This window comes from Sarcophilus harrisii, chromosome 1, assembly GCF_902635505.1.
Source record: "Sarcophilus harrisii chromosome 1, mSarHar1.11, whole genome shotgun sequence".
In the NCBI taxonomy this organism is placed as follows: Eukaryota; Metazoa; Chordata; class Mammalia; order Dasyuromorphia; family Dasyuridae; genus Sarcophilus; species Sarcophilus harrisii.
The window spans coordinates 377543503-377559551 of record NC_045426.1 but is presented as its reverse complement, the minus strand read 5'-3'; positions in this window follow the sequence as shown (position 1 = coordinate 377559551).

Here is a 16049-nt window from a genome sequence, read left to right as displayed (position 1 = left end):
TCATTTATTTGCCTTTCCACAGAAAACTTATGAGTAAATCTATTTATTCACAACTTTTTTTCTGGAGTCATTTGTAGCCAAAATGTCAAGATTAGATATGATTCAGTTCCCCTGATGGTATGTCCAGTCATTGGTCATTGACCTCAGATCTTACATTGGCATTCTACTGCCAAGTTAAAGTGTATAGATGGTCTAAATATTCTGTGATTCTTAATGCCCTCTGCTCCCTTTTCAAATACTATGAAATCATCACTGCAGAAATAGAAAGGAAACACACAGAACAGAGAGCCAATCTGCATTTTTCATTGCTTCATGGGTTGCCATAGCTATAGCTCATTAAAACTTTCTTCAAGAAAATAATCAGTAGGCACAGGGAATGCCAAACATTGTATAACATTACAGAAATAAAATTGGTTGTCTTTTAACAGATAGAAAACAACTTGTAACTGATGTGGAAGCCATTCCTAAATCAGTTGTATATGTAGAATGAGATCACTCAGTTGTTAGAGAAAAGACAAAAATTATTTCAAACATGGTAGAAAAAAAATTAGAAGAAAAAAGATACACCATGAACTCAAGGTTCAGACCTCTGAAACTTGCCATCTGAGAGCATTGCCTGCACCAATGATAGTTTATGTGATTTGCCCAGAATCACATAGCTAGTATGTATTATCTATAGAACATGAACTTGGGTCTATAAGGCTTTGAGGTCAAGTCTCTAGAAATCATGTCATATTGCCTCTCTTTGTATAAAACCATTTAAAAGCTTTTGCATGTTTAGTTAAGTATAAAATTAGTGTAAATCAAGAATGGCAGCTAACAAAGCAAATGCAACTAAAAGTTATACTTAATCTACCATATCTGGTACATTTTATTCTATTCTAGACACATTTTAAGAGAGAGATAGATGAACAAGAATATGCCCAGAGGAAGGCAACTATGGCAGTAAAGGACCTAAACATGTTGGGAAAAGAGACTAGGGGTATTTAATATGGTTTATTTTTGGAAGCTTCATTGTGTGCTTATCTTTTGGATAAAATTAATATAAAATGTCTTCTGTTAAGAAAGGCAAGATCTTAGATGAACAAAGTAAAATACAGATATCATATTTCAGGAAAATATAAATTAACACTTTCCAGAACTCTTAGAATCAAAAGAAAAGTGAAAATAGAATTCACTGGTCACTTTTTGAAAGAAATTCCCAAATCAAAACATATATTAATGTTGTAAATAAAATCCAGTATTTTTAGGATAAAGATATTGCTATAGACAACCAAAACGAAAGCATACAATTATCAAGGAGGTATAGGAAGGATTGCAGAAGACTTATTATACCTTGTACATAAAAGGATCCAGTACAGTATCCTTGTACAGTAAAGGATAAGGAATCTTGGAATATGATATTCTAAAATATCATCAACAAAGCCTTGAAACCAAGAATAAACTGTCTGGCAAAGTTAAGTATAATCCTAAAAGGGAAAAAATGAATATTAATGAAAGAGGATCTTCAGATGTTCCTGATGAAAAATGAGAACTGAGTAACTATTGAAATAAAAAGGTAGAAGCTAAGAGAAACAAACACAAATCTACAAAAAAAAATTTAAATGGAAAGCAATATATTGAAATGAAGGATTTACATCATAGTGATGGATAAGGAACTGTATCCATTAAGAACCTATATATCTTTAAAGATAATAGCTAAAGGCAAATGCAATAAAGAGCCTGTGTATACTTTTTTTTCCTCTTTGATAATCTCAAAAGGACAAAAATAGAAAGAAGAGGGACTCTACTATGGAATAAAGGAGAAGGATGGAAGGATAAATCACTATAACATAATAAATGTGTAAGATAAAATATTTTACTCATGAAGAAAGAATAGAAAAATGTTAAGCTCAAAAGGAAAACAGAAGAAAACAGGGACAATATAAGGAGAGAGAGGACCTTAAGGAGGATATATAGATATTCTAATAATTGCAGGACAAACACAATGAATTTCAGAGGAAGGAAGATAAAATTGAGATTAAATAAAGAAAGAATAGAAATATTTGGTCAGGGGCAGGTCAAAGGAAAAGCAGCTCTAATTAAGAAGATATTTATAAACTCAAATTTTATATAAGCTGTTTGAAATAATAGAAAAGAATATCACCTTCCAATCTCTCAGTGATGAAAATATGGTCTAGACGACTCTACTAATAAGGGATAATACATAAATCATATCACTAATGAATAGTACTTATGCACTACAAATACAATACACACAAATGCACACACATTTATGTATGTGTATGTACATATGTGTGTATGTATATACATTTATTATTGGTAATATTGATAGGTTATGACAATGTATTGTGAAAATTAAACACTATGACTAGATTTGATTTATAGTAAGAATGCAGGATTAATTCAAATAAAATATTATAAATATAATTAATATTATAAATCATAAATATTATATGATCATATCAATAAATAGTAAAAATTTGAAAATATTAAACACTCATTTCCATAGAAACTCTATAAAGTATGATAATTAATGGAACTTTTCTTAACATAATAAACAATATCTAACTAAAATTGAAGAACTGCATGTTATATAGGAAAATTAGAGACATTTCCAAAAAAAATAAAAACAAAAAAATCAGAAGTACAGAAGATGTCCATCAGCACTACTATCATAACCTAGTCCTAGAAATGCTGGCTACAGCAATAATACAAGAAAGAAATTGAAGAAACAAATCTAAACAGAGATGGAAGAAATTTATCATTTTTACATAAGATACAATTTACTTAAAAATTCTAAGAAGTAATTAAATATTTAAATAGAAATAACACATTTGTCAAAGTTGTAGGATATAAAATAAATCCATACAAATCACCAAAGATTTAAATGAGCAGAACCAGCAAAACAATTTCTAGAATATCAAAAAATTACAAAGAAAAAAATGAAAAGCTTAAAAATATTAATACAGTGAGAAATCAACATTCCAAACAAGAGTTGATAAAACATATAACCCACATCCTGACAAAAGGAGTGATGGACTGAAAAGGAAAAACAAGACTTATTTTTAAAAGATGACTGGTATGGGCAATTGCTTTACTTAACTATGCAATTTGTCATAAGGGATTTCTCTCTCTCTTTCTTTTCCTTTTCTTTCCTTATTTCTTGTTCTTTTAGGTCAGTGAGGTGGAAAGGAATAAGTGGCAGGAGTAGGAGTAAAAGGAAATAAATATTTGAATAAATAAATATTTGGGAAAAAATCTACTCAAATAATACCACCAGGATTAAAGTTCTCATTTTGACTTTTAACTAGCTTTGTGAATCTGTCAAATTACCTCTGTAAATTTCTTTTTTCTCTTCTGTAAGTCAAGATATACTAGAGTCTCTCTCTCTCTCTCTCTCTCTCTCTCTTTTTTTTTTTTTTTTTTTTTTTTTTACCAGTTTGAGAAAGCCCATTGTTAAATTTTCAATGTGGATATTTAGACCTCAGAAATTTCAAGTTACTACAACACGGATTGATTTATTGTTTCATTAATTGTTAGACTGAAGGTGTTAAGAAGATGAATTTAATTTTAAAACGTGTGAGAATACTTCATCCCCTCCCTTGGAGAAATGTTGTTAAACATTTATTAGCACAATCCTATATTATTCTGTAAACATTCCTTGAACTCAACAATAAGAAGCATTCTCATGGAATGAAGTCATTTCTAAAAAGAGACCTAGTGACAAGGCTGCTGCTGCAGCTGGTGATGATGATCATGATGATGATCATAACAGTAACTGGTATTTATATAGCACTTTAAGGTTTATGAATCCATGTTCCTCATCTTAGAATTCTAAAGAATTCTTGGAAGCTCTAAAAGCAACCGAGTAGTCATTGTATTAAAACCAAGACTTGGATCTAGCTTTTCTTGCCTCTGAAACCAACTGTCTATTTGTAAGGAAAGGCAGTTAGTTGGTCCAGGGAATTCTCTCCCTCCTCATCTCCTATATCCTCTGGCTTCTTTTTAGTCCTAGATGAAATTCCACCTTCTATAGGAAGTCTTTGCACACACCCTCCATGCTAGTGCCTTTCCTCTGTATTTATCCTTGTACATGGTTAGCGTGTTGTCTCCCCTCACTCACTGTAAGCTATTTGAGAGAAGGGATTGCCTTTTGACTTTCTTTATATATCCATTGCTTAGAAGAATACTTGATATATAGGAAGAGCTTACTGAATGCTTATTGGTTGACTTTAGGAAGCAAAATACTGCAATTGGAGTTGGCAAGACCTTAACTGTATGACTTGAACAAATCATAATTTATCTCAGTCTTGTTATCTCATCTTTAAAAAAGAGCTCATCATAATAGCACTTCTATGAATAGGTTGTTTTGATGCTCAAATGAAATAACATATTTAGATCTTTATACAAATGTTAGTTATTATTATCATGAGGGTATGCTTCCTCTCAAATACAAATGATGATGATGATTATCAGTCTATTTCCCCTTCTTTCAGACTCAGGATGAGCAAGAAAATATAAACCTAGAAAATAAGCTATTACACTAACTGTAAAGTATACTAAAATGAGTCCATTTTTCAAATAAAGGCATTCCAGGAGTTAGGAACATCATGAGCAAAGATTTGAAGGATGGGATTAACATGACATGTTCATAAACTGGACGAAGAGGAAAGCCTGACTCTCCCCCCCCCATATCTATCTCTCTCTCTCTCTCATCTCTCTCATCTCATCTCTCTCTCTTTCTTTCTCTCTCTCTTATCTCTCTCTTTCTCTCTCTCTCATGTCTCTCTCTCTCTCTCATTCTCTCTCTCTCTGTCTCATCTCTTCATCTCTCTGTCTGACTTTCTGTCTCTCTCTCTGTCTCTCTGTATCTCGTGTCTCTGTGTCTCCCTCTCCCTTTCCCTCTTTCTCCCTCCCTCCTTCTCTCTCTCTCTCTCTCCTTCCTTTCCTCCCTCTCTCTGTATGTCTGTCTGTATCTCTCACTCTGTGTGTGTGTGTGTGTGTGTGTGTGTGTGTGTGTGTGTGTGTGTAGATGGTGGAGTAGGGAAGAGTTATCTTAGAGAAGGATCACAGGATTACAGATTTATAGTTAAAGTATTCAACAGGGGAAGAGGATCCAGACCAGGGAGGATCTTGAACAGAATTACAGGCATTGTACTTTATATTGTCATTTAAGAAACACGGATCTTTTACTTGATGATCCTCAGGCCTGGAGAGAAGGCTCTAGGATTTCATTTTTTTCTTCAGGCCAGGAGATCACTGAATAGCTATGAAATTTTCCTGGCCAGGCTGTGCTTAACCTCTTTTGTTTGGCATTCCCATGAGAGTTTCCTCTCAAGGGGCAAGGCCAGGCAGCAATCCTCACTTTTAATCAGGTTGGACATGCTGTGAGAAGAGCTTTTTCTGTGGTATTTCTCTGTTTCTCCATCTGACCTCAGATTACACCCTGACTCTCAGTGAAGAGAGGCAAGATTTCTGCAGAGGCAAGGAAAAGAGATAGAGAGAATATCTTCAAGTATTTCTGAAGGGCTATGTCTTGGGCAAATCCTCTATTCTGCTGCTTATTTTATCTGAACCAGCTTTCCTGCGTATATAGATGGCTTAAAACCAGCCACTGAGATTTGCCTTTAAGGAACTTGATTTCTGAGGGAGCCGGGAGGGTCAGTACATAGGTGTCTATACTGCCCACCTAATGAGATAATTCCCACTGATCACTACTTTCCAGGCTGCCTGTAAACATGTCTGAGGTAACTAAAGGCATTCAGAGTGAAATACTAATTTTACTAATTAATAAAACTTTTACTACTTATGTTCTTTGGTCTTAATTATTCTTTGATAGTTTTAATTAAGTCTTTTCTAACAAATGGATTGAAGACTATAAGTATAGAGATCATAGCTCAAAGAATGAAAAATTAGATCTGGAAAGGAATTTAGAGATTCCTTCTCTAAAAAAGAAACTGTAGAAAAATATCTTACCTAAGTTCACATAGTTAATTATTTGCAGAGTTAGGGCTATATGTGTATTCAAAGAATTGCCCCATCTTTAATCTTATATCAGTTATTAATATTAATCTGGACCCAGACCGAAGGAGTAAGCACTAAACCACTTTTGATAACAGGATAAAACATTTAGAGCTGGAAGAGACCTTAGAGACAACTTAATTCAACCTTCTCTTTGCAAATGAAGAAACTGAGGCTGAAAGGAGAATCACAAAGCTAGTATATATCTGAAACAGTATTTGAACGGAGGTCTTTCTAACTCTATTGCTCTTTACATTAAACTATTTATACAGTTCCTAATTCAACTGTACATAAAAGTTTTTGCTTGAACTAATTACCATTTGAAAATAATGATGTCTGATGGACAAAATATGAAAGCTTGGTTATATGAAGTACTCGGTGTGAGTCTATTAGAGGCTAGATCCTTGTTAGGTAATTATAGTTTCTCCATAATGTCTTTGATTCTCTTATTAATAGAAATGTCTGGAGTTTACCAAGTACTAAGCATTGTACTAAGCATAATGGATGCAAAAAGAAGCAAAAGGTTATCCCCTCTAGGAGCTTACAATCTAAAAGATGTGACAAAATGCAAACAAATCCATACAAAGCAATACATATATATATATGTGTGTGTGTGTGTGTGTATACAGAGAGAGAGGGAGAAATAGAAAATTATTAAAGGAGGGAAAGCAGTGAAATTAAAAGGGTTAAGGAAAGGTGGAATATTAGGTGGGACTTAAAAGAAACCAGGGAGGTCAGGGAGAGTGGGCTGGCATGGGAAGCAGTCACAGAAAATGCCTGAAGCTAAGAGGTGTAGTGTCTTTAAAATACTTAATTTTCCTTGAAGAGGACAAAGGAAATGTTTAAATGTGGAAAGGAATCTTTTAACCTCTTAAATCTTCCATGTCAAACAAATATTTAGGTTTTAATCCATCCTATAATTCATATCCTAGTAGAGTTGAAAATGTCAGCTTTTTAATCAGAGAACCACATGAATCCAAAAAGGGCCTTTGGCAAGATTTATTCCAAAGCTCCATAAGCCTTACAGAGGGGTAGTTTGTTCTGAGGTTTGGCTGATAGTCAATAAACATTTATTAAGTATTTATTATGTTTCAGGTACTGTGCCAAATTCCAGGGATGTGAAGAAAGATAAGATATGACAGACTCTGCCTTCAAGGAGATTACAATCTAATGGGGAAAGGAAAAACAAAACTAAGTTGGAGCGACTGAGTGGTACCTCATATGGTGGCAGGGATATGATGAAGGCCTTTACCTAGAATATGAAAGGATCTGAGTTGACTTTATCTTGCAGAATGGTGAATTTCTGGAGATCATGAAATCCAGTAGGTCAGCTGAGGGAGAAATGATGAAGTAAATTTTGTGGTTACCTTCCTTAAATGGTTAAACATTTTAGTGAAGGAGCTTGGTTTCTGATCCCTTTTTTTGGACATTTGGATCAAATTTGGCCTTTTCATATTATTCCTCTCTTCTTTTTTTTTCCCATGAGGGTTAAGAAATCGAAGAAAATCACAGTTAAACATAGTTCTAATAAAAAGCAACTTAGAGTAGTGGCTAAAATGATGGACTTTGAATAAGAAAAATTATAATGTGAATCTTGCCTTAGACACTGGCTGTGTGACTCTGGGAAAGTCATTTGACCTCATTTAAAGTCAACTTCCTCATCTGCAAAATGGAGATAAAAATTGCACCTACCCTAAGAAATTGTTGTGAGGATCAAATGAGGTAACATTTGTAAAGCTGTTTGTTAACTCTAAAGCAATATTTTAACATTAACTATCATTATTATTCTTGAGTGACATTTTGTCTCACATGATATGAAACTGACCTCCCAGCTCTCCAGGGGGCAAAAAGAACAAAATGTTAGCATTGGAATTTTAAACTGGGATATCCCAGTTAATCTAGAAGGTCTAGGCAATTAGAAGGTCATTTATATGACAATATAATTAACAATACTGCCACAACCTACCCATGCTGTTTCTTTCCCAAGCAGTAGCAGGAAAAGAAATCCAAATAAGCATGTGTTTTCTTAAATTTAAAAAAAAAGAAAAAAGAAATAAAAAGAAAAGCTGTAGATCATACCCTTTAGTGGTGTACTAGGCAATGTGGAATATCTTTCATCTAAATGAAAAATTGGAAACATAACTTTAATGCCTAGATACTATCATAGTAATCAAGATATTAATATCCAGACTGATAGAGAAAATAAAGTAAAAATGAATTCTCTCCTTTTAGTTAATAGCTAAAATAGGGATTTTTCTTGGGGCAGAAAGTGAAGCATCTATAGAGTCAGTTTTCTTTACCTAGATTATGAAATCATTTTGGCCATACACTTTGCTTTCTTGTACCCTCACCACATGTTTCATAGGGTCAATGCACAGTAGGGACTCAAGAAATAATGATTAACTCATCAGTGACCTTTTGCTTCTGTGTTAAAAGCTCAGTCCCCAAAAATCATAGAATGTTTTCTTTGAGAAGGGTTATGTGAGAGAGGTCATCTGCAAAACAAGTTAGGGTTGTTCAATTTAGCACCAGAGAAGAAGGATGATGTTTCAGAGGCAGATTCTATTATCAACATAAGGGAAAACTCTGTAACTGTCAGAGATGGCCAAAAGTGAATGGGCCACCCTGAAAAGTCATATGTTCTCCTTTACTAGAGGTCTTCAAGTGATGGCTAGATGAGGGCTTGTTGCAGATGACATAGATGAAATTTTTTGCTCAGACTAGATGGTCTCTATGGACTCTTTCATGTCCAAGATTCTGTATAAACCACAAATACTGTTTACTAAAGAATTCCAACCATTAAAGGTGAACCAATTTTCATAAAAGAATGCTAAAAATTCCAGCATGACAAATAATACTATTCTCTTTATGAAAGGAAAGAATTACTTCTGACCTACCATCAAAAGCATAAAATCTTTTAATTATATTTTCAAAAGTGGGGATAGAGTAATTAGGCAATCCATATTCTCTAAATCACTTTCCCAAATCCTTGTGAATATTGTTACTGATATGAAAAGTGAATGTGGCAATAAGTACTTGCAGAGTAAAAGTGGGAAGCTAGGAATGATACCAGAGAATTAGAAGATAGAGCCCTGCTTACCAGGATATGGTACTTAAATGATAAAGGAAAGGCAGATTTTTTAAAAACGACCTGCTTAAACATTTATATATACATGCATACAAAATTAGAGTATACTTGTGTATCAGTCACCTAAGTAAAGTAAGTAGAGAAAGTGAACAAATAACCAAAAAAGGGGAGCTTTTCACAGAAGATTGTCATGGGTGGAAAAAAGTTAGAAGGTTCATTAACTGATCAATTGGAAATAGCTTCAAGGGACTAGACAGTAGGTGCAATAAGTGATTGCTTAGATAGAAATACGTGAATAGGGCTGGTGCCAAGTCACCTTAAGGCTTAATAAATTCCAACTTTTTCTGATCCCATTTGTTGTGGACTCCTCAAATTATCCCATCTGTAGAATGTAAACTCCTTGAATAGAGGAATGGTTTCTATTCTATTCTTTTTTCCCCTATCTTTTTTTAGACTTTTAGATCCTTAGTGTATGGTACAACACTCTACATAATAGGCTGGATTCTTAAGTCTTAATTCAGGCTTCCAGTTGAACCATGGACATAGCTATGTAGAAAAAAAAAAAGAAAAGATGTTACTAAGATTAATGAATAGAATGCTGAGGCAATTCTATGTAACTGAATAAATAGAAGTTGGCAGCAGAGTCTCATGGGAGAGAGTCACATGTGGTTATAGAGACTTTTGGAGAGACACACATATAGACAGAGGACACTCTGGGGAGCAAAGAAAGATATGGCAAGCTACAGTCACATAGGAGAAACCAGCTCCTCAATGTATCCCTAACTGCCAACATGACTCTCTAGAGACTTTGAAGACTCTCTCTTAGTTGAGATTGAACCTTCTCTTTTGGTTTAAGCTAGGATCTAATTTCACTCCTAAAGAACTTCTTAATGCATATATATTATTTGGTAAATTCTAATTAGTATAATTTCTCTAATTTCTGTCTGCTTTGTAGTTTGGATTAATGGATTTACTCATTACTATTTAGGATGGTCTTTTATATAACCTGAAAGGCAATAAACTGGTAAGTGTAAGTTAAGGTCAATTGTCCACCTTAAAACCCAAGTGGGAAACAAATTTCTCTTTGAACCACTAAACATAAGACTCTTAAACTGGAAGAGAATGGGGAGGAAGAAAGACATAATTCTAGTTTAATAACTCAGGGACTAAAGAAAAGAGCATCATCAAAAGAGCAAGTCTGCTTGCCCCACTATTCCACTAGCTTATTTTCAAAATATACAATCCCTGGGTCTTTTCTCTCAAAAAAAAAAAGAAAGAAAAGATTAGTTGAATTCAGGGATATTTATACCAATATAACCATATGTAAACATTTAGAAAACTCGTGTGAAAACATATTTCATATGTAGACATACATATAATATACATACTTGTTGTATGTAGTTGAATCCCTACTCCTTGTCACTTTAGTACTGTGGATTCCTTCTCAAGGATCACAAATCCTTTTTTCAAAAAACACTTTTTATGAGAACAAGTGAATTATACTATTAAAATATCCACATAAAATAATAAAATACCTTCTTCCTTCCAATAATTGTCTTGAAATATCCCTTACTACAATAATTTAAAGGAGGAAGTATTTCAAGACTTATTTAGTTAACATCCCCTAATATATTAGTTGTCATTGATAGCAAGATTAATAGGAATTCAACAGAAGATAAATAATAATAGGAGCAGTAGTTGTGGTTATAATAGTCATAGTTGTGGTTGTTTGTTTTAGTGATAGTAGGGGTAGTGTTGGTTTTGGTGGTAGTGATGGTGGGGATGGTAGGAGTGGTGGTGAAGGAGAAGGAGGAAAGAAAGGAAGAAAGAAGAGCGAGAGAGAGAGAGAGAGGGAAGGAGGGAGGGAGGGAAGAAAGAAGGGAGGGAGGGAGGGAAGAAAGAAGAAAAATAATTTTTAATTGTTTTGCCTTGAAAGGAAGTTCAATTTAGGCAAAACAAAACATAACTGTGAATTTGAAGTAAAGAGAACCCAGTTTTGAACTCAATTCTGATTTAGAGAGTTCCTACCTGTATGATCTTGGACAACTCATTTTAGCTCACTAAGTCACAATATTTTCTTCTGTAAAATCATTATACTAATATTTGCATTACTTATAGGGTGGTTTTAAGAGATGTTTTCAAGACATATAGAAATTTGATGTTTTTAGACTATACACTGTCTAATCATACCATAATTACTTGAGTTTGCCTTAATATCCATATAATAAAATCAAAGCAGATTAATAATGCCTGTTATTCAGACTGCTTTGAATTTGGTTAGCTTTATGTTTCAGTTTATACATTTTGGATAGATTCTGAGCAATGATATTGAGTTAAGTCTAAAATTCAATAGGAACAGAAGAATGAAATGGTTTGCCTTTAGTAACATGGGTTTTAATTATCTCAATCCTCTTTCCTACAAAATAAAATATTTGTAAATTTTTATATGTAAATCAGGAAATTTCTTGTCAAAGTCAGGAAATACCAAAGTCTCTTTAGAATTCACATTGATTATTATCCAAAAAGCAGTGAGAGATGCATGGTAGGCATAAGCAGGTCAAAACATGTCCAGAAGTTGTGCAGTTTTTGAAAAGATAAGAGTGATGTAAAATTTGAAGAGAAGGTAACCCATTCATGACACAAAAGCAACAAGGAATTGATAGAGAAGAAAAAAGCTCCACTGACATCCATTCAATATCAAGAAAACTAGGTCAATATTATATATTGGTTGGACTTCTCTGAAGAATTACCAAATGCATCAAATGAAGCACAAAATAAGATAGGTTGTGATCAATATCAATGGAAGGAGTGATCATGGCAATGATATCACAGATATGTTGAAGTATCAAATCAGTCATTGAAATATCCAGATACTTAGATGCATGTCATTGATTTAGATATTATCTCTCATGTTTCAGATCATTGTATAGCTATTCATACCTATTTACACATAACACACACACAAACATGTATGTATACCTGTTTGTGTTTATCCCTATGTCTGTACATGTAAATATGCATATATCCATATGGGTGCATATATCCATATGGGTACATATGTGCGCATATGTATCTGTATATATTCTATAATATTTAATTTAAATAGATAAGCAATAGAGAGCACTTCTATCTGCATAGTGATCAACTTAGAAGCAATTATTAGATTGTTCATACAAAGACAGTGGGACATATTTGTCAGTGGTAAGAATCAAATTAAATTCCCTTGATCTAATGATAATTGTTGTTGTAAGAACCTAATATACATAAAAAACAGTTTGAAATCAGTGAAGTACTTTGCATAAATAGTGTAAAATATGTATATGTGTATATATATATATTTGAGTATACACACACATATATATTTGTGTATACCTGAGTCAACAATCATTCATCAATTGCTTACTTTGTGCCAACAATCTTGCTTAATGCTGGGGTTGCAAGGAAAGGCAAAAAAAAAAAAATTAAATTTTCCTGCCTTCAAAGAAGTCAAAATCTAATGGAGGAGACAACCTTTAAAAACTATATTTTAACATGATGTATAAAATAATTAAAAGAGGAAAGACTAATAATACAGGTTTTTAGGAAACAATTATTGTAGAACTTGAGATTTTTGTTAGGATATAAAATGTATATGTGTATGTATGTGCAGGCACATATGTGTACATTGCACAAACATACATAAAATCTCTTTTGAACTTGAGATAATAGAGCTATACATATAAATTCCATTAAGAATTGCATTCAGGAGTCAACAGATTCAAATCCTGTTTACAGAATTTACTTGCTATGTAACCACAGGCAAGTCATATTTCTTACCCCCAATTCCTACATCTATACAAAAAAGATTATGATGGAAATAGCACCCATAGTAATCTTCTCGGAGGGTAAATATAGTAATAAGAGAACTTTATTTTATTTCCTATTTTTTTCCAAAAGAAGTGAGTATAATTTATTACCTGTTTGCCTACATTTCTACCTTTGAAGAAATAGTTATTTTAGAAGTAAGATTCTGTTCAAGGGCTCGTGTTGGAAGCAACAAATCTTGCAAAGATGAAATTAGTTAGAATTGTAATTGAAAAGAAGTTTCTCTTATTGATTTTCTAAGTTGTGTAACATAAATTGATATAATAATAGTATTATTAAAAATCTTCCTCAGTGAAATCCAGTCTCATGAAAAATATCAGAGCAAACTGGAGAAAAAGGAAGAGGGACTAAACCTGATGAACATATAATGTCATATTATGTCCATATTATGACAAATTCTAATGCATACACATCAAATCTTTCCTTTAATATATGCTATAAATGGACAATAACCTTTGCATAAATCGGATTTGTGATTCAACTCTGGGACTAATTAGCTATGGAAAATCAGGTGCAGAAATTACCTTTCTGAGAATCAGTTTTTTTCAAATATATAATGAAGCATTGAACCACTTCTAGCTGTAACATCTGATAATTCTATATTCATTTCCCACAATGTAATCTCCTTGAAGGCAGGGTGTTTGTTTTTATTTTTATAATACTAAATATAAATACTAAAACAGTATTTATCCCATAGTAGGTTATTTGTTTGTTTGAATCCCCATTGGGTTGAATTGAATGATTAAATGAATGACATTTCAAAGATACAAAACCCTGTAGCATCATGTTTCTTTCTTTTCTTTTTTTTTTTAATTTCAACTGCCTCCTTTTTCCTCAAAATTATTTTATTTTTCCAAATACATATAAAGATAATTTTGAACATTTATTTTTGTAGGACTTTGTGTTTCTTGAAAATCAGAGAATTTTGGAACTGGAAAAAGACTTTACAAATTGTATAGTTTAGTATGCTTATATTATGGATGAAAAAGCTGAGTCCCAAGATTAAAGACCTAGTCTAAATTGTAGTTAGTGAAAGGTAGAGCAGGACTAGAACTCCGTTGCTTGAGTTCTTTCTACTCAACTTCTACCCCATGTTCTTTCTACTGAATGATATTAAGTTTTAAAATGTTTTGAGCTCTGTTATGCTCACAGTATTCTTTGACTGATCTGTTTCTTTTGGGTATATTGCAATTCAAATGACTAGTGAGAGCTGTACACACCTAGTTTATTGCACCGAATGGATAATGTGGACAAGTCTGTGGTATAGCAACAGCCTTATTACTAGTCTCTGATTTAGAGGGTTTTACATTCCAGGCAGCATGCTTTATTGCAATCTGACAGTAGGTACAATACAATGCAACTGCAAGCTTTGGGTATGTATTTGTTAGTTTTACAAGGAAATCCCACGCAAAACAGCTGAGCGCTCTCAGGCATTATGCCTTTAAGTTAAACTTTATTGAAATAAAATGGGGAAAGCACAATGTGGTTTGCATTCTACAGAAGCCTGTGTTCAATAAGGACTGAGTTTTGATCGATTGATACAGTGTCATATTTGACTAAAGAGGTGGGGAAGTTGCTACTGTCGCTTTGTGCTGGATGGCAGCAGAATGCACTATTGATTTTATATGTTGGATGGGTTGTCAGTGTATAGTGCATTGTTGATTTTGACTTTTATAGCCAACATGTTTCCTTTAATTGGATCATTTGTAAAAGAGAGGAGGGGACCTGTTCTCCTCTGACAGTGACTGATTACAATCATTTCATGTTTGTCAATATTTGATAAACCCACCGTTACCCAACAACATGGCTGCCTACAGCATCATTATGCATTTGTGAGTTAAAACTTCTTTTCTTTGAATTTATCCCAGAATCACTAATAACTTAGGTAAATGATGTGCTACAGATCTTTTCATTCATTTATTCCAATCTCCTTACTTCCTTTCTTTCTTCCTTCCTTCCTTCATTCCACCAGCTAGATAATTCACTTATCTTTTGAATATGTAAGAAAAATCCTAGCTGGTATTGACACTTGTTCTATTTGTAAGCAAATCAGTTAGCTCTACCTCTTTCTCCTTCACTCACTACTCCTCCTTTCCCACCTTCATAGCTCTCTGGAAGCTTTGATAAGATTTAGTGTATTCCAATCAAGTGCATTGCACCTGTTTTCTCTTAAATTCCAGCTGTCACATCTTTAAGACTGGGGGTGGGGGAGGAGAAGCAATGCTCCTACAACCCTTCATTGTCCTTGACTGTCTCTGCTAACTCTGATTAAGATTATTGTTACAGCGATCCTAATTGTTCCAAATAGGGGAGGGGGGATGTTGTGTTTGAGTTTTCTTCCAAGGAGGGTGTAGGTCTCTGGAAAGAACATTTCCATGTGCATACCTAGCACTGTTATAAATGACTTGAAGGGAATGCACATCGGTATTTTAATTGTGTCTTTGATGTTTGCTTCACAGATGGTTGATAATTTCATCTTGATGTACTAAACAGTTCTTTGTCTTCCTCTTGGAAGGAGAGATGAATTTACTAGTCATTTGCTATCTCTGTTCCCTCCTATTTAGCAAAAGAAAAAAAATACAAACACAAGTGTGTGTATGTATGTGTATACACACACACACATATGTATATACATTCATGTAATTGATTCAACCTATTTAGGTAAATACAATATCCTTGCCTTTAAAAGAAGATGACATCTTCAGAATTTAGAGGTATTTACGGAAAATAGTTTTGGATTAGAAGTAAAGAGATTTGTGGTCTATTCTTGGCTCTATCACCAGGTAGCTATATGATCTTGGACAAGTCACCTCCACTCACTCAGATTTCCCACCTATAAAATGAAAGATTGTTTTCTTTTCCTATGACTTCATAATTTTAGTCTAGGGATATTTCAAACCCAACACTTATATTCTCTTCTCTAATATAATACCAAATAATTTTGGGATATAAACCCTCTACCAGTTGTGGAAGGGTAAGAGGCTTGGGAGAGCTGATGGATTTATACCTCAAGACAGATGTAACTGAACTTTCTGCTGTCATCACCCTTTTGTTGATGAAAGATCACATCAGC